This window comes from Sus scrofa, chromosome 8 (genome assembly GCF_054392235.1).
Source record: "Sus scrofa isolate SSC_HxYL_T2T_F1_AM1 chromosome 8, Sscrofa_HxYL_maternal_Yorkshire_Landrace_v2.0, whole genome shotgun sequence".
Taxonomy (NCBI): domain Eukaryota; kingdom Metazoa; phylum Chordata; class Mammalia; order Artiodactyla; family Suidae; genus Sus; species Sus scrofa.
The window spans coordinates 27306605-27333393 of record NC_139390.1 but is presented as its reverse complement, the minus strand read 5'-3'; the positions used below and the strand labels follow the sequence as shown (position 1 = coordinate 27333393).

The window sequence follows — 26789 nt, the reverse complement described above, 5'->3', positions numbered from 1 at the left end:
AATGTATGAAAGGACACATTTTAAAATATGTGTGTGTGTGATTAAATTTCCTTCCCCATGGCAAAGACAATATAGAAATATACAAAAATAAACATTTTCAGGAATGCTTCTCTTAAAATTAATTTTGAATGAATAACTTACTGTCAAGTTTTGAACAATATATTAGGACAGTTTTTTACTTTCTTTCTTTATCTATATTTATATTGCTCCAGCTGCATTTTCTTTCTCTTTGCTCTGGAACTTCTAAGATTTTATTATTTGTGTAATCTAAGAAAATACAGCAACTACCTAACTTTCTTTAATAAATTTTTTTGGCTATTAACTGGCAGTATTAAAATCAATTATATAAATGGCATAACTATATTTTAAATTTAGTTTCAAAAGTTCATGTTTCTTTTTCTCTCCCTGAAAAATCAAAAGATTTCTCTATTATTTTTTTCTTAGTTCTGGGAAATGTTTCCAACTTCCTTTATAGTTAACTAATATTCTCTTTTTTAAATCCTCCTTCAGCATCTGGCCTCCTCTTCACTGACACTATTACAATTTTAACTCAATAATTATGTTCTTTACCCGTATGGTGTTTTCTAACCTTAGAAATCTTCCTTTCACTGTATAACTTCTATTGTTAAAATTTTCTTTGGAATTCGGTTAGGTTGGGTTTATGTTTTAGGTGTTCATATTTTCCAGTAGTAAATCCATTACGGACCATGGCATCTTCCATTTCCTTTTGGTTGTAAGATTGATCAGTGGAAACATCTAAGCTTTGATGTTATCTGTTTGTTTGTACACAGATGTAGGTGATACCTGCACCGCACTGATTTACATATGTTTCTATGTGTTGAAAGGGTTTTTCATTACTGGGTGACATTCCTGATCACATTCTACCTTGAGGACCTCGAGGCATGGACGTAAAAAAGTAAAAACTTGTTGGTAAATTTCTAGTTCAGAGAAAGAGTATGGGAGCAATGAACAAAAAGAACTGAATTTATAATAGCCAGAATGCTTTTAAAAACTGAAAACATCTTCATGAAACTAATAGAAAGTGATACTTCTATTATAAATCCTGAGGCTTTTGTTTGTTGAGGTTTTTCTTTGCTCTTCTTAATACTAGTCTCCATGTCTAAAATCAACTACCTAGACTTTTTATAGAAGAGGAAATCTTTGACCTCTGATGTTCTTTTTTAACCATTCACAAGAGATGAGGGCCCAGACTCCTTACCTCTGTCTGTTACCTTTTAGTTGGGATGGTCAGACTTTTGAAGATTTATCCAATCTTTATTTCCTGAAAAGGTGTTCTCTTTTTTGGTTAGGATGGGAGAGGGAGAGGGGATCAAATGGAGTGAGAGAGGGGTAAGACAGATTCTCAATGCTTCTATCAAGCTCTTATCATCGCACCAATAGCATTTATCCTGTTTTCTGTTTTCCATTTGGATACATGTTTTTTCTTTCTTTTATCAGTTATTTATTTCCGTGGGTGTGGGAAGTGAGAGATTTAAGTGTATTCATTCTAATATCTAAAATGTCTACAGATGTTTATTCAAATGACTACTTCTTAATTTAATAAGCTAAAAATAACACTGTTAACAATATTTACCTTAATTCAACCTTGTACTTGTTTGTTAGCTCTCTTTTATATTTTTATTTTATGATAATTAATATAAACAAATATTATGATGTTATTACATTTGTGGGTATAAGCTATACAAGGATGCATATTTTATCATTTGTCTTTTGTCTTTCAAGAAATAAGGAGCTTTTTTGGGTTGAAACAATTTTCTGTTGCTTATTTGCACTTTTTAATTATGTTTTACTATTACTAAGATATAGGTATTTTACCTATTCTCCATATCTCATGATCTGCTTTGCTTCTCTCTGACTCATTTTTTAAAAATCCTGCTCATATAAAAAGTGGCTTGAAATCTCTACGAGGTCTCATGCCTGAAACAGATTAAAAATTAATCTATTTTTGAGTGGATGACCTTGTTACAGAACACCCTTGTCAATTGATATAAATTAATATCTTCTCTGAAGTTAAGAAAAATTGTTAGGAGAAAACATTAAGCTTAATCAAAACAAATTCTCCTCTAATAGCTTGCTCTCCTGACAGTTATTCAAGTGACCTGCAGAGTAAAATGGTGAAGGCCATTCTAAGTGGAGAGTCTGGGGTTATTTATTATTCCTGATGATTAAAATGTTCTGTAATCCATGAAAAACCTAATGTCATAGTTACCAATGACAATTACACCTTCAGAGAATTGATCTCAGGTCCTTTTTGAAAATACAATTTTTATTCATCATAAATAGGCTAAGATGCATTAAATAGCTGGAACTGGATTCTTTTTTTTTTTTTTCCCCAAAATGTAGGCTCAGAGTTTAGTAAGAGCCTTAAAAGTAGCCTTATTGTTCTACTGAACTGTCTTCTGGTATTAGAAATTAGGACAGCTGAGTATTTCAAAGTGAAGATCCCTAGTGGATAGAATTAGGTTCCTAAAATTCACAGTATCTTTGTCTCAGTGTAAATGCCATATGGGATAGACATGGTTGAGGTCAAAGATTTATTCTTATTTTTATTCCTAAGCTAAAGCAATAAAGAAAACTCATATGAAAAGGAGAACTTAAAGGACATTTTAAGTAGCATTAATTTGTAATAAAATTTAGCTTTGATAAGGTAAATTTTTTGATTCCTTTCTAATTTGTGTTTTTGATGATCATATTTCATCCATGATACAAATGAGTGTAGTTAGTGATAAGAGAAAAACAAATGAATGTAGATTTATTTAGGAAATCTAACAATTCAGCCCTATTTTTTTCTACAGTATAAGTGTCTTTACCTTTGCAGGAGTGTATGATCTTACTCTGAAAGTGTTTGTGAATCTATATAGGTATAGATGCTTCAAAACCTATTCCATGAAATACTAAATCCATAAGACAGATTATCAGTTAAAAGCAATTTTTACAGGAAATTCAAGTTTGAAAAACATGGGATTTAATCATGTGTACTAGTTTTTGCACTGCAGTAGATCTCAAAGACTTTAATCTGCTAATACGTGCTTTTTTATTGATAAGGAGAGAGAGTTGGAGCATTTTCTAAGATGATTTCATCATGACACATGACATCTTTTTGGACTATATTTGAGAATAAAGATTTAGGTTTTCTGAATGTGTTTCCTCTTTTGAAGAATGCATACACGCCAAATGGCCTTTTTGATACTTTTGTATGTCATTATGTTCTTGGGACAAATCATTTGTATTTTGCCTAAAGTTTTACATTTATACTTTTCTTAGTGACTTCTCAAGATAAAGTCTGCGAGTATGTCAGAGTGTGGTAAAAGCAAGTTGGTTCATTTTTGTCCAGAGATGCATTTACTCCTAGAAGAATTCCTGACATAGAGTAGGTACCCAAATGTTTAGTGATGGAAATAGTAAGCTACTGCTTTTACAGGAGGGTTTTTATTTTATTCATCAACTTCTAGAAAACACTGCCTTCTTGGTCTGCTAGTGCCATAACTGATTTGAAAGCATTGTAGCTGGTGACATTTGTTCTGCCATTCCAGCACTTAGTATAACCAGATATAGGGTGACCATTTTCAACACCTTTGGCTGTGGAAGAATTACCTCTATTAAAGCTGGAAATAGTATGTCCACCTACACTCTCATTAACATTATTAACAGCACCTCCTATTAAATCACTTCACACCCAATATAAAATGACACAGATAGCATCTCACTGCATTAGCCATGGCTGAGAGTCAGCACAAATATAATGGTCAAAAATAGCACCAAGTCAGAAGAGTAGAAGTCAGTGACCACAAGTCTAACCATTACCTTATGAGAATCAGTAAGACAATAAGGTGACTTCAAAATTCTCAGAGTTGCCAAAAATTATACACAAGAAATTAATTCACACATGTTTGAATTTCTCCACTACATAATCCATATAGTTGTATAGTTGTTGAGATTACCATGCTGTCTCTCTTTCTCTCTCCACTCTCAATATGTGCACATCTGTGTGTGTGCGTGTAAAATATATAGTGCCATTATTGAGGCAGGAGACAAATGGACTCCAGGATAGACACTTGCAACTAGCCTCTTATTTACACTTCTTGAGGCAGGAGATAGGTGCAACTAGCCTCTTACTCACATTTCCTGAAACAGAAGATAAGTGGGCTTCAGGATAAACATTTACAACCAGCCACCTAGCTATACTTAAAGACAGAAATAAGAACAGGCACAAGGCAAATCACTGGTACTTGTCTTCTGTGAACTTGTTAAACAATGGTGATGACAGGATCAAAAGAGAGGGTTGAGCCCTGCTTGGACAAAAGATTAAGAGGTCATGTACTCTCTATCCTTAGGGTCAAGGAGACCCAGCTACATATGTGCAGAGAGACCCCTCTGGGGCAAGAAAGGGTGGGGGTGCCAGGCCCTAATAAGTCTAGATAAGCTTCCAGCCATGCTTTGTTTTGGAATCCATTTTGGCCAAAAGATACACACACAAATTGAGGAGGAACCTGGGTCTGGCCCGGTGTGAAAGATAAAATAAGATAATTGCCCTAAGGAAGACAAAGACCTAGAAGAACTACCCCATATAAGTGATTTAAGTCACCTCTCTGGCACGTTCCTCATTCAGGGGGATGCCCACACCTGCTCTTCTTTGGTGTGTATTACTACTTTACTTCTGCTTGATGACTAAACTAATTCTCTGTGTGCTCCCCCACATATTGCACTGTGCTTCTAACAATAAACTTTAAACCTGTTTCTACTGTTTTTTCCTCCTTGAAACATTCTTGCTTTCAACAAGGGGAAAGAATCAGGGCAATTCTGCTTTTTGCCTCTAGTCTAGAGGCTAGGACCCCTGGTTTTCAACCAGGCTGAGCAGGTTTAATTCCTGTGCAGAGAACTAAGATCTCACTTCAAGCCATCACCTACTTCTATCTCTCTAAAATCATTCATTCCCATACATATATCTCTCTCACTAGTGCTTTAAAAGAAGGTATATGCGTATATACATGTGTGTGCATGTGTATACACATTTACGTGTATGTTCATTATGTATTTATGTAAAAAATATACATATATACATATCTCACTTCGATATTCTTAGACCCTAACACAAGGTTTGATGCTAGTATGTCAAGAAAAAAAGTATGTAGAAATTCTAAAATTTCCTCAATTTTCACCAAGATCAGTTATATATTCTTTAGTTTACAGTGTTCTGGGATAAAATTTAATTTAATTTTAATCACACACATACACAAAAACACACACACTCTATCATATGCATGAGCAGAATATTTATCTCATTGGGATAAATTTCCACTGTGTTTCAAGTTGGAGATTTTCAGCTGAACGTTTCCTTGGCTGTTTTAATGAACATTGTTAGAAATATGCATCCATAAATATTCACAGGAAGGAGTAATATGAATATTTATAAGGAATTGAAAATTTTCTCAATTGGAGGACATTTATTTCTTAGAACTCCAGTATTAACAATAGCAACTACTATTTTTCACTTACCACTTGTTATCTTGTTAAAGGGTTTCATAAACATTTCAAGAACCTCTAGGCAAAATATATCTGAAGAAGCCAAAATTTTTTGCATTGATTTTAATTCAAAGAAATATTTGAAATGCTCTTTGTGTGCATATCACAAAATAATACAATAAAATTAATGTATGCACATAAGCCAATTTTGTTCCCAAATATACATATGTTGAAAATTTGAGAATGAGCCAATCTAGTGTTGCTATTGGAAAAAATAGTGTACTTTCCATATGAATTAATTGTCGAATGCTTACAAATGTTACTTCCTTTTGAATTCTTGTAGGATATATACTTAAATCTTCATATTTGAAACCATGGAATTATTCTATCATCTCAAAAATAACTAAAAAGTAAAAGCAAAAAACAGAAACATCAAGAATTCTCCTACTTGTAGTATCATGGGACACATACTGTTTTTAAAAATCATTTTATGTCATAAAGTAGAATCTACTTTATGCAGTAGAATTTGTTCCCTACCTAAAAAGACATAACTTTTATTTTGGGTTGAATATGGCTGATTTAATCTTTATCTTCAAAACAAATGGCCCAAGAAATTGGTAGTTAAGATACATCATTTTTGAGGCTTCGTCGATTGATCTTATTTATAGTTCATTAATTTTTCATTTAATAACAATAATAGGACAATGATAAGTAACATCTATGGAGTACTTACTATGTGTCAGACACTTGTCCAAGCACCTTTAGAAAGTAAAATTCATTTATTTTCACATTTTATAGACAAGAAAATGAAGACTTGAAGTATTTTAACAGCTTGCCCAAGATATCTCAGCAAATTAGTGTCTTAAATTGAAATTCACACCTCTGTTCTGGCGTCAGCCTAAGTCTGAAAGTCTTTTCTCCAATTCTGTCCTATATTGTGGCCAGATGGCACTTCTGGGGAGAAAACTTGTGAATGCAAACCAAAACCAGAAAGTCATAAGGACAGATTTCTAAGTGAAAACTAGATGCAGTGAATGAAAATGTTTGCTCTTACCCCAAATGCTCACTCAGCATCTACTTATTCATAGTTTCCTATGGTTCTCACAATAAATTCCATTTGCAAGGGCACAGCATACAAATAATATGAAAATTATTTGATACAAGCATGCTGAGTACAGGAAAGTAGTAAAGGATGTCACAGAGTAAATAGTGAAATAGTCCTAGGAAAATTAAGGGGGAAAAAAAAAACTTACATTGTTGTCTGACTTTACAAATTGACATTTGATATACCTGAGAACATACTACTTTAATTTCTATTGCAGCAGTAGTAGGTATTGTACATACAAAAGAAGTAAGTCTTGCTCCCTTAATTATAGTACAATTAAATAACAGGGTAAACAAAAAATTCCTTTACATTTACACACTACTATGTATAAAATAGATAACTAACAAGGACCTACAGAATAGATCAGGGAAATTTACTCAATTCTCTGCCATAACCTATATGGGAAAAAGATCTGAAAAAAAGATATATATCTGGATAGATAGATAGATAGATAGGTAATCTGGTTCACTTTCCTGTATACCTGAAACTACCACAGCATTCTAAGTCATCTAAACTCCAATAAAATTTTTTTTAGAAACGTTTAAAAGCTTGAAAAATCAGACCCATAGTTTTTCAAAATAATCAATATAAGACATAGAAAAATAGACTATGTTAATTTACAATTAAATTATTGTTTTAAGCAAACTAACCTGGGGACCAACATGCTTTCAACCAAATTGTTTTTACTCAAAATTTATTAGCAAAATTGTATACAGCAAATGTATGGGATAATATTACTTGTTGAAAATTGTTAATTTATTTCTACAATGTCTAATGCACATTAAGCAATTAATTATATATAGCTATCATTTTTATTAGCTTTATTTGAACACTTTCTAGCTTAATCGCTATGGTCAAATTAATTTAATGACTCAGTCTCCTTCTTTAAACATGTATATAATAATAGCACCCATCTCACAGGCTGATGAATTAAGTTTCTACATATGAAATACTTAGCTGCATGACACATAGTGATTGTTCAAGAAATGATGGCTTACTGAGGTATTGATATATTTCTTTCATATCTTTTTTTAAAATTTAGAATACTACACTTTTTTTTTTAGTTACATAGTGGAACAAGTAAATTTGTCCCCATTTTGATTTTACTATAATCTAAAATATCTCTCACTCTCTTCATTTTGGAACTGCTGAACATGTTTTATACCCTTGCTAGCCTCATTTTATGCCACTAATTTATTACATCATGTATTGACTCTATAGCTAGATGATTCTAAAATATATTTCCTGGATCATTGCACAGAATAAATTATTCATAATTATTAAATGATGATTTTAAATGATTTTGGTCCCTTGAACCAAAGGGACTTATTGGTGTTTATAACTTAAGTATAACATTAGTAATATGATGTTGATAAAAAATTGAGACACATTTTAGAAGAAATATTTCTTCTGAAAAGTTAAATGAGTATATGTATATAAGTATAGTTATACATTGCAATGTATGGGTATATCTGCAAATAGTCATATATGTGTTTACACATATATAAATATATCTAAAATAAGGTGATAACACTGCAAGTATGATAACTCCTTTCTTTGCTTACTGAGTGATCAGCACGAGGAGAACAAAGTGATCGAAGCGACAGCTGCAGATTCATGTTTAGCAGAGATCTGACTGTGCCCTGAGATGAAAGATCCCCTCCTCTGGAAAACAGGATATCTAGATCCACAAGCTATGAAGTTGTGAGTTCAGAAGTACACATTCCTCAAGTGTGTCTCTGGGAGTAATAGGAAAGAGAGACACTCCAATGTTCCCACCAGATGCATGCATTCTAATGGCAAGTGACACAGTACCATAGAATGCCAGAGAGTTAAGCTATATACCAGATCCTAATACCTTCTCAACCTCACAGTGTGTCATTTCTAACTAGCTCCTTAGCTGTACCTTCAAGAGGCTTTTCGACTGTTTCATCAGGCTACCATCTTCTCAGGGACATGGTATATGGAAATAAGAGTAGATCCATAATCATATGCCTTTGGCCACACTTCCTTAGCCATAAACTTAGTTCCTTCGTTCGTGGAGGTATTATCTGGGATCAGATATGTAAGTCAATAACTGACATACTTTGTGAGAGCTTTTGGATAGTTATGCTGGCTGAAGTGCTGTAGACAGTAAAAGCTAACTGTATTCAGAGTAACTGCTAATCATGGTGAGAAAGAATTTCTGTCTTTTCAGAAGGGAAGAAATGTGATACAAACGATCTTTTCACAAGGGACTTCTTATTCTCTGTGATGACAAGAATTCTAAGTTGGCTCCCCACAATGTCTGCTCTTAATCCCCACAACTGTGAATGTGATACCATGCCCACAGTTACGTTACTTTACATGGAAAAGGGAATTTCACAGAGGAAGTTAAGTTACTAAATCCTAGGTAACTGTCCATAGTAAATTTGCATGGATGTCAGTTATTTACATCCATAAGCTGACTCTGAATTAATTGTAAGGTAAATTACCCAGGTAGGCCTAATTGAACCATAGGAGCCCTTTAAAGCAGAGAGGTTTCTCCTGCAGGTGGCAGAGGGGGGAGTCAGAAACATTTGGAGCAGGAAAAGGATGCACTTTAGTTGGCTTTGAAGATGGAGAGGGCCATGTGCAAGGCCTGGAGAGCAGCCTCTAGATGCTGAGAGCCACTCCTAACCGAGAGCCAAGACAAGGCTAGACCCTACAACAACATGGAATTGAGCTCTGCTAACAATTTGCATGCATTTAGATGTGGCTCTTCCCCATAGCCTCCAGATAAGAGGTAAGTATGGCTGATACCTGATTATTATATAGGGGCTGTATAGGGTCTCACACTGGTATCATGTTTCTGACCTAATAAATACTTGTTTTAAGTCACTGTTTTTTTTTTGGGGGGGGGGATTGTTTTGTTTGTTTGTTTGTTTTATATGGAAGCACCAGTGACATATGGAAGTTCCTGGCCCAGGGATCAAATCCAAGTGGTAGCTGCAACCTACGCCACAACTATGGCAATGCCGGATCCTTAACCCACTGCTCCAGGCTAGGGATCGAATCCATGCCACCATAGAGACAATGCTGGATCCTTGACCTTATGTGTCCCAGCATGAAATCCCTGTGATAATTTGTTAATGCAGCAACAGGATAGATAATACATTCTCCTTGAGGCATAGTGCCATGTTGAGAGCTTTGTTTTCCTTGTCTCCTAATTTTTCAGGCATACAGAAGGATCAGTACCTAGGTCAGTCTTGGCAAGAGGGAGTCTGTGCTGCTGAGTCTGTGCAAGGCTGCTCTTTTCATGGGCTATTGGATAATCACATGTGTTGTGAAGACCAGTTCATGTCTCTAAATTTGTTGTTTTCCACCTGGGCGTTTGTTGGTTCTTTTGCAGTTGTTTTATTGCAGGTATCAGCTGAAGGTTAAAAGAAAAAATCTTCAGTGAAAGATGTTCAAGGGTAGACAACATTGGTAGAAATTATTAATGACACACACACTTTGTTATGAAACATTTACATTTATTTCCTGCTACAAGCTAAGCACCCAGTGAGTTAATGAGGGTGAGAAGGACAATAAGAACACTGTTGTATTTTAAATGGTCAGTGATTGACTCTCCTGCTGGCTGGTCAGTGACCTCTGCTAGAAAAACTTTTTCTTATGGTCTGCATAAGGAGGTTGGGGTTTTCTCACAGTGTGCATCCAAGAATATAGGAAACCCAGTTCAGCACAATCCATGAAAGTCCCAGGGAGACTGATCCTCAACGTTCCTACCATAGTAAGACTGGCTGAGTTTTTACATCTCATTTTTTCCTGGGGGACCAATGTTTCCAGTAGATTGGAGTATTAACAAAAATCTCTATCAGGGTTTCCGCGGGCTTCCTCTCAAACACAAAGAACCGGCTGACATTAAGGACTGATTGTCTGTGTCCCCTCAAAATTAGTGTTAACTAATTAACTCCCAGTATGGTGATATTTGGAGGTGAGGCCTTTGGGAATTAATTAGGTTTAGGCAAAATCATGAGCGTAGTGCCCTCATGATGGGATTACTGTCCTTATCCAAAGAGAAAGAGAGAGTTGAGCACCCTCTCCCTCCAAGGGCATGTACTGAGGAATGGTCATCTGAGCACACAGTGAGAAGGTGGTTGTCTGCAAGCCAGGAATCAGGCACTACCCTGAACGGAATATGCTAGCACCTTGATCTTGGGCTTTCTAGCCTCCATGACTATAAGAGATAAATGTCTGTTGTTTCTGCCACTGAGTGTTTGATATTTTGTTGTGCAGCCTGTGATGGTAATTTATTTGTGTCTACCTGAGTGTAGCATGGGGTGTCCAGGTTTAACAATATTTCTGGATACGTCTGTGAAGGTTTTTCTCAATGAGATTGACAGTTGAACTGGTGCACTTAGTAAAATAAGTTGCCTGCCCCATTGTGGGTAGGCATCATCCACTCTGTTGAAAATCTGAAGAGAATAAAATTCTTCCTGCTTGCCTACTTGAGCTGGGACTTTGATTTTCTCCAGCCCTTAAAGTAGGATTAGCTTCCCTGGTTCTCAGGCCTTTGAACTTGGACTGAATATGTCACCCACTTTCCTCAATCTCAGCTTATAGATAGCAGGTTGTGAGGATTTACAGCCTCTCTAATCACATGAGGCAATTCCTCATAATAAGTCTGTCTGTCTGTGTATCTACCTACCTACCTACCTACCTATCATCTCTTATTGGTTCTATTTCTCTGGAGAATCCTCACTAATACACAGCCTGATCTAAGTTCTTTTTAGGTAAAGATTTTATCAAAATACACTCTAACAAATAATAAGTTCAAAGTAAGTTTTAAAGAAATAGTTCATGAAATTTTTTGATGACAAAGTTTTTACAATTTAATAAAGTAGAGGTGAAAATACCATCAAAGCAAATGAACTTTAGGGACAAGCAAAGAATAATCCTTTACAAATTTTTGTACAAATTACAACACATAACAGCCAGGGATGCTCTCCGGTGAGCATTATTAATGTGTGATGCATAGTCCTTGCATTTCCTGCTCACATCAATAGTTCTATCAATATTCCTTTTATGTGGCATGTCATTCCTTCCAAACCTTGACAAAAGTCAATCCATTTGCCACCGTCTAGGGGTCCAGTTATATCTTCACATCAGACTTCTTCTTGCTGTCCACAAAATGACTGACCAGATCAGCTGCCCAGAGCTCTTCCCACTGGTCTATTTCCTAATAATTCTGTCATTCAGCAATACTCTAGAGTAGGGCTCTATGTACCAACATTCTGTTCGTGCCTTAGTCCAACTAAATAAGGCAACCCATCTGTGAACCACGCTCAGGACTTTTTCCTCCTCTTACAGTTGTTCATAGGGAGCCACTCATAAGGCCATAGTTATAAGTTGAAGGAGAGGCATTGATGCAACAATGATAGGTGATAATGCAAGTGGAGACCTATTTATGAAGCTTGTTTATGTTCTCTGGTTTCCCTAGAGGGCAATTCTGAATATATCATTTCTAATGAGACAGTCTTCTGAAACTGCCCAATTATTTATTTGACTTAATGGCTCTGCCCAAGCTGAGTTTATGATAAGATGATTTGATTTCTCAGTCACTTTATGTAAGGTACTTAGTCTCAAATCAGAATCTCCATTCAAACTTCCCCAAGATCTGGGTATTTCTATTTCCCCAGTAGGAATTGATACTTTTGGGCCATAGGTCTCTTTGGGCAGGACTAGGGATGAAATATCCATTCACTTGTGGTATGACAGGCCCTGTATCAAGGATTATAAACACTTTCACATAAAAAAGGAAGAGGTCAGAGGTCAGGATGATCCCATGGTGTTATCCTATACCAAAATTTGTGGTTTATTGCAGGAATGGACAGTCACTTGAATAGTAGAAAACTAATTATTGTAATTCATCACATTTTCTGCATAAACCATGTGATTATGTCAATAGATACAGAAAGGCTTTGGACAAAATTCAAGAACATGCATGGTTAAAACTCTCAACCAACTAGAGATAACTTACAACCCAACAATTTTTCTCCTAGTTATTTAACCAAGGATGTGTGAATTTATGTCCTCAAAAAGACTTGTTCAAGTGTTTATAGTAGGTTTGTTATAATACCCTCAAACTAGAAACAAGGCAACTGTTCATCAGTGGGGGCATAGGTAAGTAAATAGTAGGAGCTGGTGGAGGGGATAATAGTCATGATTGACATTAGTTTATTGGGAAAGGGCACAAGAAATTTTTCGAGGAGGATGAAAATATCCTATATCTCCATTAAGGTATTGATTACCTGGGTTATACATTTTTCAAAACTCTTTGAATCATATATAAGATCTGTGCATGTCACTGTTCATAAATTTTGTTATAATTAATATAAAATAAAATGTGTGTATGTTTGATGGGGTGTGTGTGTGTGTGTGTGTGTGGTGTGTGTGTGCAAACCTTAGCAAATAATTTTACTTTTGCTCTTAATACTCACATGCATGGATGCCATGTACTTTTATTATTAGGAAAAATATTCTGTTTTATGTGCTTGGTAGTAATCTGTTCAAGTAAATGATATCTGAAAAAGTATTCACTGTAGATTGGCAATAAATTGGTACATAATAAACAGTATAATCATTCTTAAATTGTACAGATTGGGTAATTTTTAAAAAAAGTTTAAAAATTAACATACTAATTTTCTATCGCATAACATTTTCTATTGCTGCTATAATAAAATATCATCAACTTAGTTGCTTGAAATTCTAATTGAATATCTTATATTTCTGTACATTATAATCCAACACAGATTTTACTAGACTAAAATTGAGGTGTTGACAGGGCTTCACTTCTTCTGGAGATGTTAGGGCAGAATTTGTTTCCTTACCTGTTTATAGCTTTTAGAGGCTGCTTACATTCCTTGGCTCATGGTCCTTTTCCCTCATCCTCAAGCAAACTAGAGTAGGTCGAGTTTTAATACTGCATCACTCTCATGGTGAACATTTTGACACCCTCTTTGACTTTTAAGGACCTTGTGATTATATTAGATTCACCTAGAAAATCTAGGCTCATCTCCCTCTTTTACAGGCAGGTAATTAGCATCTTAATTCCACCTGAAAACTTAACTTCCCCTTTGTTACCTAAAGTAATCTATTCATAGATGACAGAGACTAGATGTAGACATCTTTGGTGAGGAGGAATGTCATTATTCTGCCTACTACAAACTCACATGACAGTGTATAAAATGAAAAATATTTATTCCACAATTAGTTTTCCTTGTTAGGTTTGACAGCTGAATAAAATCCCATCTGTGAAATTGTCTCTTAGCTCTTATTTTTTGTCGCAATATGACATAACTTGCCATTTAACTAGATAGTTTTGTCATATATAAGTGGCTCTCCCTTTATATATTAATATAATGTAGGATATATAAATGTAAGTTGGGAGTTCCCATTGTGGCTCAGTGGGTTACAAACCCAACTAGTATCCTTGAGGACACAGGTTTGATCCCTGGACTTGCTCAGTGGGTTAAGGATCTGGCACTGCCATGAGCTATGGTATAGGCCACAGATGCAGCTCAGAACTGGCATTGCTGTGGCTGTGGCTGTGGCTGTGGCCAGCAGCTGCAGCTCCAATTCAACCCCTATCCTGGGGCCCATGTGCCACAGGTACAGCCCTAAAAAATAACTAACTAACTAAATAAATGTAGGTTTTATCTATATACATGTATATATATAGATATAGATATAAAATTATTTTATGATCTGTGTAATGTTTTATAACTTTCATTATTGTATTTTATTATTTATTTATTCATTTATTTATTTATTGTCTTTTTGCCTTTTCTAGGACTGCTCCCGCGGCATATGGAGATTCCCAGGCTAGGGGTCTAATTGGAGCTATAGCCACCGGCCTATGCCAGAGCCACAGCAACGCGGGATCCGAGCCGCATCTGCAACCTACACCACAGCTCACAGCAACGCTGGATCCTTAACCCACTGAGCAAGGCCACGGATCAAACCTGCAACCTCATGGTTCCTTGTCATATTCGTAAACCACTGCACCATGACGGGAACTCTTTTCATTACTTTAAATTAATGAAAATAACACATCTTACTAGAGCCTAAATTCAGCACTGAATTTATTTATACTATAGAAATTGTTGTTCTGAATTGCTAGGCACAAACTTTTAGATGATGAATAAAGGGAATAATTTTATAATGAAATTCACATTTCCCTTAACAGATATGACTCATGATACAACACAGTATGCACTATTCAGTCAAATGAAGCATTATAATATTTCAAAACACAAGCTCAGCTTGATATGCTAATTGGATATCATCACCAGATAATACTTATAATATGACATTTTGTTATAGAGTGTTATTTCAAACGTGGTAGTTTGAGGCATACCAAAGAAAAACTGAACAAGTCTTTGGTTGTTATGAGAAAAATTTTAATTTTCAGGAATTTATTGGAAATTGGAGAAGTGTAGTTTCCTATTGGATATAATTATTAATAAGTATATTTTACAGTAAGATAAATTAAATGTTAGCAGAGTTACAGTGAACTAACATTATTTTATTCCTTTTTCTTCTCTTGGTTCAAATGAGTATAGGCCTGACATATAGTTTACCCTTGATGGATGAAAGGAGACAGTAAGAGAGGGGATGAGCTAATAATGTTTAAGTCAGTATTGAATCAGAAAGACATTGAGATTCTGAGAGAAATCAAGATATGTGCTTCAATCATTAGAATTTGTCACTAGTGAGATTTGTTGGTTGATGAGCTGTCAATGAACCAGGAGAAAAAAGTTTTATAAGAAGCAACTCGACTTGCAGAAAAAGCAGTTTAATACCCAAAGGACTCTGTATAAACAGAACCTATAAAGTAAAAGTGGTAATAAAGTCTGTAGATCAGAAGGGATTGAGTTTAACTTAATTCCAAAAAAAGACAGCCTCTATATTTCCCTTTAGTATCTAAGTTTTTTAAAATGACTTTTAAATATAATAATGAGTCTCAGCCTTTTCTTTAAGTAAGGAGGCATGTATATGCAAAACACGATAAACTACATGATGTAACTTTCCCCTCAAACTAGTCCATTTTAGCATCATTAGTATAAATATTATAGTCAATTTAAATCAAGCCTCTATTATCCATGGGTGATGAATAATTGAAATTCACAGACTTTCAAAGGATTTAACTCTGTTAAAAGTTCTGAACAATACATCTAGGGAAACTTTTACTAGAAAGGCTAAACATGGCTTTGGTTGGATACTACATTTTTTAACTTCATGAAGAGAGAAAAGGATGATTATCGGTCATCTCACCAAACAGTATAAGTGGATCTTCCCCATTATATTAATCAAATACTAATTCCTGATGTTTCTCTAACACTTTCTATTATATCTACTGTTTACTTCAGTAAAATTTATGATGGATTTTGAAGACTTGTATCTTTGTTCACAAAACTACCTGTATATATCTCCTTTTCTGAAAATTCTCAGAAATCAGGAACAGACCTGGCTAAGTGGTGTGATTTACTTATTAGTCTGTGAATTTACAAGAAAGATGGACTGTTGAAGAACAATCTACACTTGAAATTCTTTGATTTGGAGAACTTTCATTTTAGGAAAATTGGTCATTGTTCTTTATTGGGTAATTTGTCTTGTATTATTCATCTTTACTCATAAGGCCACAATTTCCCCAAAAGCCAAGCTGTTTGATACTTACCAAGGCTGGTTCACAACCTCTCAGGGAAATATGATGCTCATCTGGGGGCCTTGCTCACAATTTTCAAGTCCCATGTTTGGTCTGTTTGCAACAGAAATAGCTAATATTTTGATAGGAACTGGGAGAGTATAGCCATAGGGTTTCCATCTTTCCAACATTGTTAGCTAGTGAGATGTGCATAAAATATTGAATGTTTCCACTTATTCCAATAGTAGTTATGTTGATGGAGCACTGCATTAGGGAAGAAGAATTGAAACCAATAAATGATGGTCAATGTATAATCTCCTTGCTTATTTCTCTTTTTTTTTCATCCCCAACACAAATATTCTATCACATGTCCAACAGGAGATGCTTAACAAATTCATATTCCTCTTTAATATTCTTGAGGATATAGATTGCATTTCCCAGTCTTCCTCTGCAGGTAGGTGTGACTATGTTCCTGAGTTCTAGCCAATGATACGTGTGCTTTAATATAAATGTTTGTATCTTCCAAAATGTGTATATTGAAACCTAATTCCCAGTGTGATGGTATTTGGAAATGAGACTTTTGAGAGGTAATTAGGTCATGAGTGTGGAGCACCCATGAATCAGATTAGTGGCCTTATAAAAGAGATCTAGAGAGTTTCCTCACCTGTTCCACCATGTAATGAACCCAGGAGAGAGACAGCTATTTGTGAATCAGAAAGTGGGCCCTCATTAGATGCTGAATCTGGGGATGTCTTGATCTTAGACTTTCCAATGCTCCCAGAGTTATGAGATAAATGTTTGTTGTTTATAAGCCACCAAGTCCATATTATTCTATTATCTTGGCCCCAAAAGACTGATACGTTGTTAGTTATTAGTTAGTAGTTATTAAACATGTTAATATGTTAAGAGAAGTTAGGTGTGCCCTTTTCAGATGTGGGGAATACAAACCTCTTGTGTTTTTCTAACATACTATTACCATAAAACTTTGCAGCTTAAAATAGCCACTTTATTTTCCTGAAATTTTAGGGCTTTCAGAAACTTGACAAAGGGTTGGTTTGGCTCTTCTTGGGTAAAGTCTTTCTTAAAATTGCAATCATTTCAAGGTTCCTTAGGCTGGAGATCATGGGTCATTCCTGTGACCAGATGTTGATTCTGGCTGTCAGAAGTTCAGCTGGTAATTGTGACATCAGCATTTGGCCTTCCAGTAAAATGGACTTGGGGTGGTAGAGTTTTAAACAGCCCCTGCCTCCTCTGAGAGCAAACATCTTGAAAAGACGAGGGAAAAATAGCATATCCTTTTCTGAATCAGCCTCAGAAGTCACATAATATTACTTGCACTACATGGATTAACTGAATTCCACCCAGATTTATGGGGTAGGGCATTGACCTTGCATTTTGATGGAAGTATCAAATAATTGGGGAGCCATTGCTATAACTGTCCACTATTCTTTTCCTCTTCCTTTGAGATATCTGCATATTGATGTCCAGCATAACATTGAAAGTCATGTATAGAATTTGGAAAAGATTCCTTTAGATCGAATCCTTGAAAACAAACCATGTGGAGGAGAGATTGCTCACTCATTCATTTCCAAAATGTAAGAAAGATATAAACTGCCATTATTTCAAAGATGTACGTTTTCATTGTATTTGTTACAACAGCTTTTTCTAACACACACATAAACACAGACACACAGTCACCCATATTTTTCTTCCTTCTCAAAAAAATACCCTCTGGTATCTTTTTTTTTTTTTAATAAGTTTTGGGTTTATAAACAACACACACTTTTTGTGAAATACTGATTAGGGAATATGACATATTTAAAATGTGTTTAAGCAAACATTACAGCTCTTAGTTAAAATTTACAGAAAATTAAGACAATTATAGCATTAATTGTTATTATGACATTGAAAATGGATGATTATTAACAATTAAATTCTATCCAAGTCTTACTCCATTAATTGTTCTTTTAATTTATGTAGTGACCAATGTTTTGCTATTTGCTGCAAAATGTACTTGCAAACACACTGTACCTAAGTGACTTAGAAAATATAAACCGCAGTTATCTCTAATAGCACAGTATAAAATTCATTTTTGATTCATAATATACTTTTTCTTTTAGTTGATTGACTTTTTTACTATTTACATTTCTACTAAAAGTGAATTTATATTAAATAAGATCCTAAAACTCAAAGTTCTTCAATTTTACTTTTTAAAGTGCAATTGCTTAAAGATTTCTGGTTTAGTCAAAGAGGAACTATTATTTAACTCTTATTTGAGTGACTTGGGAAAGTTGGTTATCCTCTCAGAGGGTTTCCTTATCAAAACAATCAGAATTTAATTAATTTCCTCCTATATTTTTTGAAGATTGAGATAAGTAATGTAAAACATCATAGGTCTAACATATAGTCAGGCTGAATAATTAATCATTTAAATTTTATTCATTTTATTCATATCATTTGGTATTTACTTAGAACATATGTTATTCTAGGCTTCTTTACATATTTTATATACACATATTAATTTAGACAATAACTTACAAGTTAAAAAGCTATTTTAATCATCACTAAAAGATAAATAAACAAGTTGGGGGAACCTAAATCACTTTCAAAAGCAGTAGAAGCATAACTTAAACATAATTTTTCCACATAAAATCATTTTTCATTTATGCATTCTAGATGTTTCCATTTTGCCAGTTGAAAATATACTTTTTTTTCAAAACCTCTGGAAAAATAAACTACTCACTAATCACACAGCAAAATTATTCCTTCTTTGTGAAATGGTTCACATAGTAAATTATGGTACCTATCACATATTAGATAGAATTCTAATAGAGTGTGTGTTTATATTGTACCAGTCTGTAGCCTTTCTGAGGCCATGTTTTACTCTTATTATTTTGAGTACTACTCTTCCTAGGACATATGTTTTTTAATTATAAGTGATCGATAAATATTTATTACTTACATTTCTGAAATATGAACACAATCTCTAAAAGGAGAGAACTAGTGGGAGAACCCACTCTTAGGAATTTCTAAGATAGTGGAAGGAAGACTAGATGAATGACTTCTCTACCTACTTAGACAAATTCCCTGTAATTATTTTTGAATATCTGCAAGAAAATTTGGAGACCCTTGTAACAAAACCTTAAATTAAAATGGCGAATTATAATCATTAAATTCTTAATTGTTTGCTGTGTAACATGGATAATACTTTTTATTTGTTATGAATAAATGAAAATGGTTGAAAATAAATGCAACAAGGGGAAGTACTGTACTCAGCTGCAAATATCCACAAGGACATATCAGAGAGAGATTATCATGTTTCTCAGAGGCTCAAGTGCCTCAGTATCTCCTAGACTCTGCCCTCTTACTTTTCTTCCATGTCTGGTCCCTCACTCCGAAGTACCCACTGACCTGGTTAAGCTAGCCAGTATTTCTCTATAATAAGGCTAAGCTAGTCAATCTACTGGCAGATAATACTGTGTGGATGGGAATTGTATTTTCTTCTAGGTCTTTCCTTTATAAGCAGGTAAGCACTAAGATTGAAAAATAAGCGAGTTAATTTTTAACTCCTCTCACTTCTCTTACCAACTTCTTTATGATTCTTTACTCATTAAATTAAAAGGCCCAACTTCTTTATGATTCTTTACTCATTAAATTAAAAGGCCCAAATTCTGAAGGCTTACTTGGCTATGAAGGAAACAAAATAAATTAAGAGACTGTAAGGGACAACTCACTTATTTCAAATATAATTGCCTCACAACTGGCATTTTTGCAATCCAAGCAGAATTTGACAATGTGAAATAACTAAGATAGAAGTCAGCATAAATCTATAGCTGATTAAAAAAGATTAAAGGAATGAAGAAGGCATTGAATTTATTCAAATAAAAGTAAAACTGAGTACATTTACAACTGATAGGAAGTTGCTCTACTTATTGAACAAAATGAGACATCAATGACTTATGCATGCTTTTACATTACATTGAACTAATATGACATATATGTTAATCAGCATCCTTTTAAACTATAATGTCATTGTAAAATATTTAAATTTTTCTCACAGTGGGAACTCTGGAGAAATATCATTAGAATAATGATTAGAACTTATATATTATTAAACATGTGTACTGATGAAAAAATAGGGAGTTAATTGCAATTTGGATCTTTGAGATGATTTCTTAACAATAGAAATATTCAGGGGAAATGGGGGGTTTAGTTATCACCATGGTACTCTTGCCTAGGCTCCTCTGTACTGCTAAGAACTGGCCAATGATATATGAAAAGAAAAATCAATTAGGAGCAGATAGTAACTCTGTCATTAGGATTAACAAAAAGGAATCTGTTCTAGGAGTTCCCATTGTGGCTCAGTGGGTTACAAACCCTACTAGTATCTATGAGGATGTGGGTTCAATCCCTGGCCTCTCTCAGTGCGTTAAGGATCTGGTGTTGCTATAAGCTATGGCGTATGTCACAAATGTGGCTCAGATCGCACATTGCTCTGGCTGTGGCGTGGGCTGGCGGCTAAAGCTCCAATTTGACCCCTAGGCTGAGGAATTTCCATATGCCATGGGTGTGACCCTAAAAAGACAAATAAATAAATAAACAATAAGATGGCAAATGAATTTTTTAAAGAATACACAATTTTGCTTTCCAATATAAAATTTGTTAACTTTGTTGTAATTTGTTTCACCATAGTATCATCATTGAAATATGATATGGAAAGGAGTTCCTAGTCACTCTTACTTGAAAAGTTTATAAAACTAGTTATGACAAATATGTTTGGAGTGAAAACTACAGAGCTACTGGAAATATTTGCTATCAAGCAACACAGAAGATACATATTTTATTGTCACTGAGGGCACAGCAAAATGACTATTACAAGTGTGTTCTACACACCTGTAGAACACAGGTGTGCTCAGAACAGAGGTTGGAAGACCAGATTGTAAACCAATGAATTATCTCTGTTCACCACAATGAATTATCTCTGTTCACCACTCAAATTTCATGATTTATGGCTCTGAGTTTCAGGTAATTATTATTTGAATTCATTTTTTGAGCCAAAATTCATTCTCTTTTATTGTCTTCCTCCCTCTCTCTTGCCCCCTCTCTCTCTTTCTTGACTCTAACCCTGCTTTTGTTACATAATCAGATCTTAGAATGAAGGAAATTGGTTGGAATTATATAATCAGGAGAGCAGGGTTAGTCCTAATGTACCACATGATCCTTCTGCAGAGAAGTAATTTCCACCAAGTAATGGTGGGATGAATACTATGCTGTGCGAAGCAATTGATGTTCTCTTGTTCTTCCCCTTTGACTGCCTAATGCATATGCAACCATCAGTGTGGTACTATCATAGGGCATAAGCAGTTTGTATGTTCACACAATGGTAAAGAAGAACTGCACTTAACATCCTCACCAATTACAGTAGGGAATAAGTAGTCTCCCTCAAAAGAGTGGATAGAAGCACTATAGGACAAAAGGGCAGCTAGGAACTTTAGAAACCTATTGAAATATTTCATAATGATTATTGATATGTATTTGTGAGAATAGTTGTCTTCTATTCACGATTTTGGGGAAAATCCCTGTAATAGTTTTGTAAATCTTAAAGTCAAATGCAATGAGGTATTTTTTCTGATATTGTATATTGATTAAAATAGTAGTAATAAAGATGTGTCTTCTGAGGAAATGCTCTTTCTAGATATTGTAGAATAGCAAGAATTCTGTGTAAAAATATGTTTAGAAAAGACTTCATAGTTTACTCCTCACTCCTTTAGAAATTAACAAAAGCTCTTCATGTGATTCTGCTAAGTAATAAAGAAAAGCAATTTACTTAGTTTACTGAGAATTTCCTAAATGCATTTGACCAAAAAAAAATCTATTTTATGGTTTGAAAAGCTTGTGCAACCATATTTCTTGGCATACAGTTTGGGAAAGACTGTTTGAGGCAATTTTTTGCTTTACCCTAATATCGAACATTTGTGTCATCTGTTTCTCTTAACAATGAAATGAAATTTTGAAAGTGAAAGCATTGTTCAGTAGTGCCAACTGAATTTGGCAGCGAGGAGAATATTTTCATGATGACTTTTGAAGTTAAGAGCTGAGATTTCTCTTGGTAAATACTATTTAATCATAATCTCTTAAAGCTTCAAAACATCTATGAGAGCCAGCGAACAGCCACAGGGATTGCAACATGAAGGTCCCATTGGATCTTGTAAACTGTTACTGTATTTTTTTGTTTCTAGATTTCAGTGTTTGTCACAGACTGGGGGGTGGGGGCAGGAGAGAGACACTCCCCCCTGCCCCCCAACACACAGTTTTGTAAAATCTGGGATTATAAAGTTAATTTTCTTTACTCCAATCTATCAGTAATCTCGGCTGTTAAATGTGTTGTTTAAATTCCATAGCAAAAATAAGTAATAAGTAGTATTTGTTCTGTAGCTGTTGACTAGGAGTACAAACTGAACAGATCGATAAAATCCATTTTAAATGTGAATTCATATTTAGGTATTTATTCATGTCATTTTTGGTTTTTAGCTCCTCTATTCAGGTGGTAAGCCATGAATGCAGAATGATGGCATTGGTGGGGTGAATTTTTGTGGATATTTTTACTCATATTTCATCTTGTTACTTATCTGGGTTCTTGGCCTTCCTTAATCAATAGAAATTGATAAAAAGCCATATAGGAAAATTCTACAAGGTTTTACTGGGGCCCCCATTGCAGCAAGGGGAAGCCAAATAACAGTTTTCCTTACTTGCTCACTCACTCGGGGGGAGTCGGATGAGGGGACAGCTGGTTCCTGATATCCGGCAAGGGCAGGGGTGGGTCCAGGAGTCATCCAGAAGGTGGCTTAGGTGGTCTGTCCACTGCTTTGGTGGTGGTGTGTACGGAGGACATGCATAGTACCCTGCTACTCTGTTTCTGCTCTCAACTCTTCAGAGGTAGCAGTTGGTTTTTAGATTTTTTGTATGTTGATTTTTAGATTTTTTATATCTTCTTGCCCATAATTTGCTTAACTGCACATGTCCACAGTTATCTTTAGTCCCTTATAGATTCTTTGTATTTTGTTGCTCAAGGGGATGTTTATCTAGGTGCAAGCATTGCAGCCACTGCAGCAAAAGGTCCCAGGTCCCAGGTCCCCGCCTGTCTCAATCTCAACAGGGAACTACACTATTCCAGTGTTTTAGCAAACTTGTGACTTTGGGTTATGAATTTACATCATACATGCAATCACGTTAGAGATATATGTTCTTGGAATGAATGTACAGGTAACTTCATACACCTCTCTCTTGCATTATTTGTTTTTAAAACATCCTTTGGGCCTGGTTATCTGAAGACACCAGAGAGACATTCCACATTTGAGTGATGGTTCTGATGTTAATGTCCAGATTTATGTACTGATTCACAAATTGAGGCCAAACAATACTGAAACATCAGAGTTTGGAGTAGCAAAAGATTTATTGCTGGGCCATACAAAGAGATGAATCGCTCATGCCTTAAAAAGCCTGAACTCCCTGAAGGCTTTCAGCAAAGCCCTTCTAAAGGTAAGGTGAGGGAGAGAGGTGGTTAGTTGCATACTTCTTAGTGTAGGATCCTTTGTTCTTGTAGCTGTCCATACAGGTCAGGTCATGGTCAGGTCACGATGTTCTTGTTATTCTCTGTTCAAGTCAGGTCATGGTCAGGCTATTCTGTATATTTCAAACTGTAGGCAACAGTCTGTTATGAAAGGTAAAGGACAGGTCTAAGCAAGGCAACAGCACAAAGGTTAAAGTAAGGTTAAAACAAAAGGAACAGATCTAATATATAGTCAGATTTGTTCTTCCCTATTACAACTCAAGATAATTCATCTCTTTGATTCTTTGTTTACATATCAACAAAATGGGTGTAATAACAGAACATGATACATTACATTGTTATAAACAAGTAGGATACTGTATGGATACTGTATGTAAAGATTTTGAGGATTTCCTGATGGCTCATCAGTTAAGGATCCAGTGTTGTCACTGCTATGGCATGGGTTTGATACCTGGCCTGGGAATTTTAGCATGCTGCAGGCATTAAAAAAAAAAAAAAAAAAAGATTTTGAAACAGCATGTACATAAAAAAGGGGGGACTTAAATAATTGGTAACTATTTTTATTACGGTCTAAAATACCTTTCTTTATAGCCCCTTCTTACTCTTTTAAACTTTATGAAGATAACCTTTTAAAAATCTTCCAAACTTTGCTGTGCATCAGAATCATCATAAGGACTTGGTAAAAAGGAAAATAAAAAAAAAAGCAAAACCAAACCAAAACAAAAACAGATTCCTGAGATCTACCTATGTTCTTCCTTAGGCCATAATGAAATGGATTTCCTTGCTATACAGATTTATATCAAGCTTTCGTGATATATCCGATGCAAGAAAATGAAGTCTGATTGCATTTTAAATATGGCTTATTGCCCAGTTATTCTCCCATTTCTACCTCCAAATAACCTCAAGTTCACTTCCTCATTATCATATCCTTGGCCAGTAGTTTTTCTTTTATAGATCCTTTTGTTACTCTGCCTTTGCTTAAAAAAAAATCTCATAGTGGTTATAATTTTAAAAACATTTAAAAATATTTGTTACATGTATTATATAAACTAAATATTTACCTATTTTTATTCAGTAAATTTTCCCTCTGGTCAATACAAACACTATGAAATTATTCTTGTGCTGTTGGTTGAATATCACTGTCTTCTGCTTCAAATTTTTATAGCTTACTGTGAGGTCTCTCTACTCCAAAGTCATCTTAACCTTATTTCCCATTAGTTTTAGATATAGATTTTTTTTTTTCAGCAAAGCAAACCTTTACTTTCTTTAGAGCATAGATGATTTTATTCATCCTCCCAAACTATACATAACTTCTTTCCCTTTTTAATTCATCAAACATATATTATGTCTTTTAAAATGATTGAAGGTTTTTTCTACTGAGATATATAGCCTGCAGCATGAGTTTTCATGGAAATAGAAATGATTGATAGTACTTTGCTTAGAATGGTAGAGTCCAAAACTTATTTAATTCTTTGATAATATTCTTGTTTTAAAAAAGAGATTGAGGTGTTGTATCCTATTGGGTAATATTCTATGTTAATTTTTAACTTATAATTGTTTAAAAAACACCTACCAAACAGTGGAAATTGCAGTATTATGACTTGGAACTAATTAAAATAATTTAACTAGAATCATTAAATAAGACACAAAGAGAAGTTTCTGAAAGAAGAAATCACAAGTGAAAAAGTGTGAAAGAGCATAATGTGTTTCAGATAAACTAATTTTTTTTTGTTAAATATGAATCACTAATGTCTTGCAGAAGAGAGGGTGGAGGAAATATAAGAGATTAGGACAAATCCAAAGTTCCATTTGTATGCTTGATTAAATAATCCTCATCCAAGAATTAGAGAAGAATATGAGGCACTAGCTGTGGAGATTTTACTAAAGTAACCCTATGTATAAGTCGTCTGCTGCAACTGAGGCAGGAAATGGTGCAGTGAGCCCTGAGACTTTTAATTTACCCTGTAGTCAAATGATGGCAATGGTTGGAGATTTAAATAAAACTGAAGACCACAGATTTGTAATAGCACCCACCAACACAATCATAATTTTTCTCCATCAGTGAAAATTATCTGGATTTGGTAGGATGACTAATGACCTCCCAAAGGATCCAGGTCCTAATCCCTGTAAACTTGTAGCAAAAGGAATTTTGCAGATGTGATTAAATTAAGGATCTTAAAATGGTGAGATTATCCTGGACTATTAATGTAGGCCATGAATATAATCAAGAGTGTTTTTATCAGAGAGGGTGATTTGACTACATGGACAGAAGATAAGGTGGGAACTGAAGCAAGCTACTACACTACTGTCTTTCACGATGAAGAAAAGGGTCAGGAGCCAAGGAAGGTAAGAATTGTAGCTCTAAAAGCTGGAACAAGCAAGGAATTGATCTTTGCAGAAAACCTTTAGAGGGAACCTGGCCCTCTGGTCTCTTTGATTTCATCCCAGAGAAACTGATTTTGGAAGACCCTAAAAGGTGTGATTGTTGCAAGAAAAGTGTGTTGTTTTAAGCTACCACGTTTGTGGTGATTTGTTAAAACATGCAAGAGAAACTAATGCACTGTTGTTGTTTTTTGTTTGTTTTCTGTTTTTTAATTGAAAAAGAGTGGCACTGACCAGATTCTGAGGAAGTGAGGTCACCCAGTAGAGTGGATGAATAAGAAGCTCAGGGAGTTCCCATCTTGGCGCAGTGGTTAATGAATCTGACTAGGAACCATGATGTTGCAGGTTCAATCCCTGGCCTTGCTCAGCGGGTTAAGGATCCGGCGTTGCGGTGAGCTGTGGTGTAGGTCGCAGACGCGGCTCGGATCCTGTGTTGCTGTGGCTCTGGCGTAGGTTGGCGACTACAGCTCCAATTGGACCCCTAGCCTGGGAACCTCCATATGCTGCAGGAGCAGCCCTAGAAGAGACAAAAAAAAAAAAAAAAAAGAAAGAAAAAGAAGCTCAGGTAATTGACGTTGTTA

General features: G+C 35.0%; 2 long non-coding RNA genes across 7 annotated transcripts in view; one reads left to right on the top strand and one right to left on the bottom strand.

Moving 5' to 3' along the window:
* Positions 1-26789, top strand: part of LOC110262073 (uncharacterized) — a 453546-nt gene that overhangs the window by 331972 nt on the left and 94785 nt on the right. The gene's annotated exons all lie outside the window — the stretch shown is intronic.
* LOC146400378 (uncharacterized) overlaps positions 23691-26789 on the bottom strand; it is a 444118-nt gene continuing 441019 nt past the window's right edge. The window contains exon 3 of the long non-coding RNA XR_014812293.1: positions 23691-23967. This is a non-coding gene — a long non-coding RNA (uncharacterized LOC146400378). The remainder of the gene's footprint in view (positions 23968-26789) is intronic.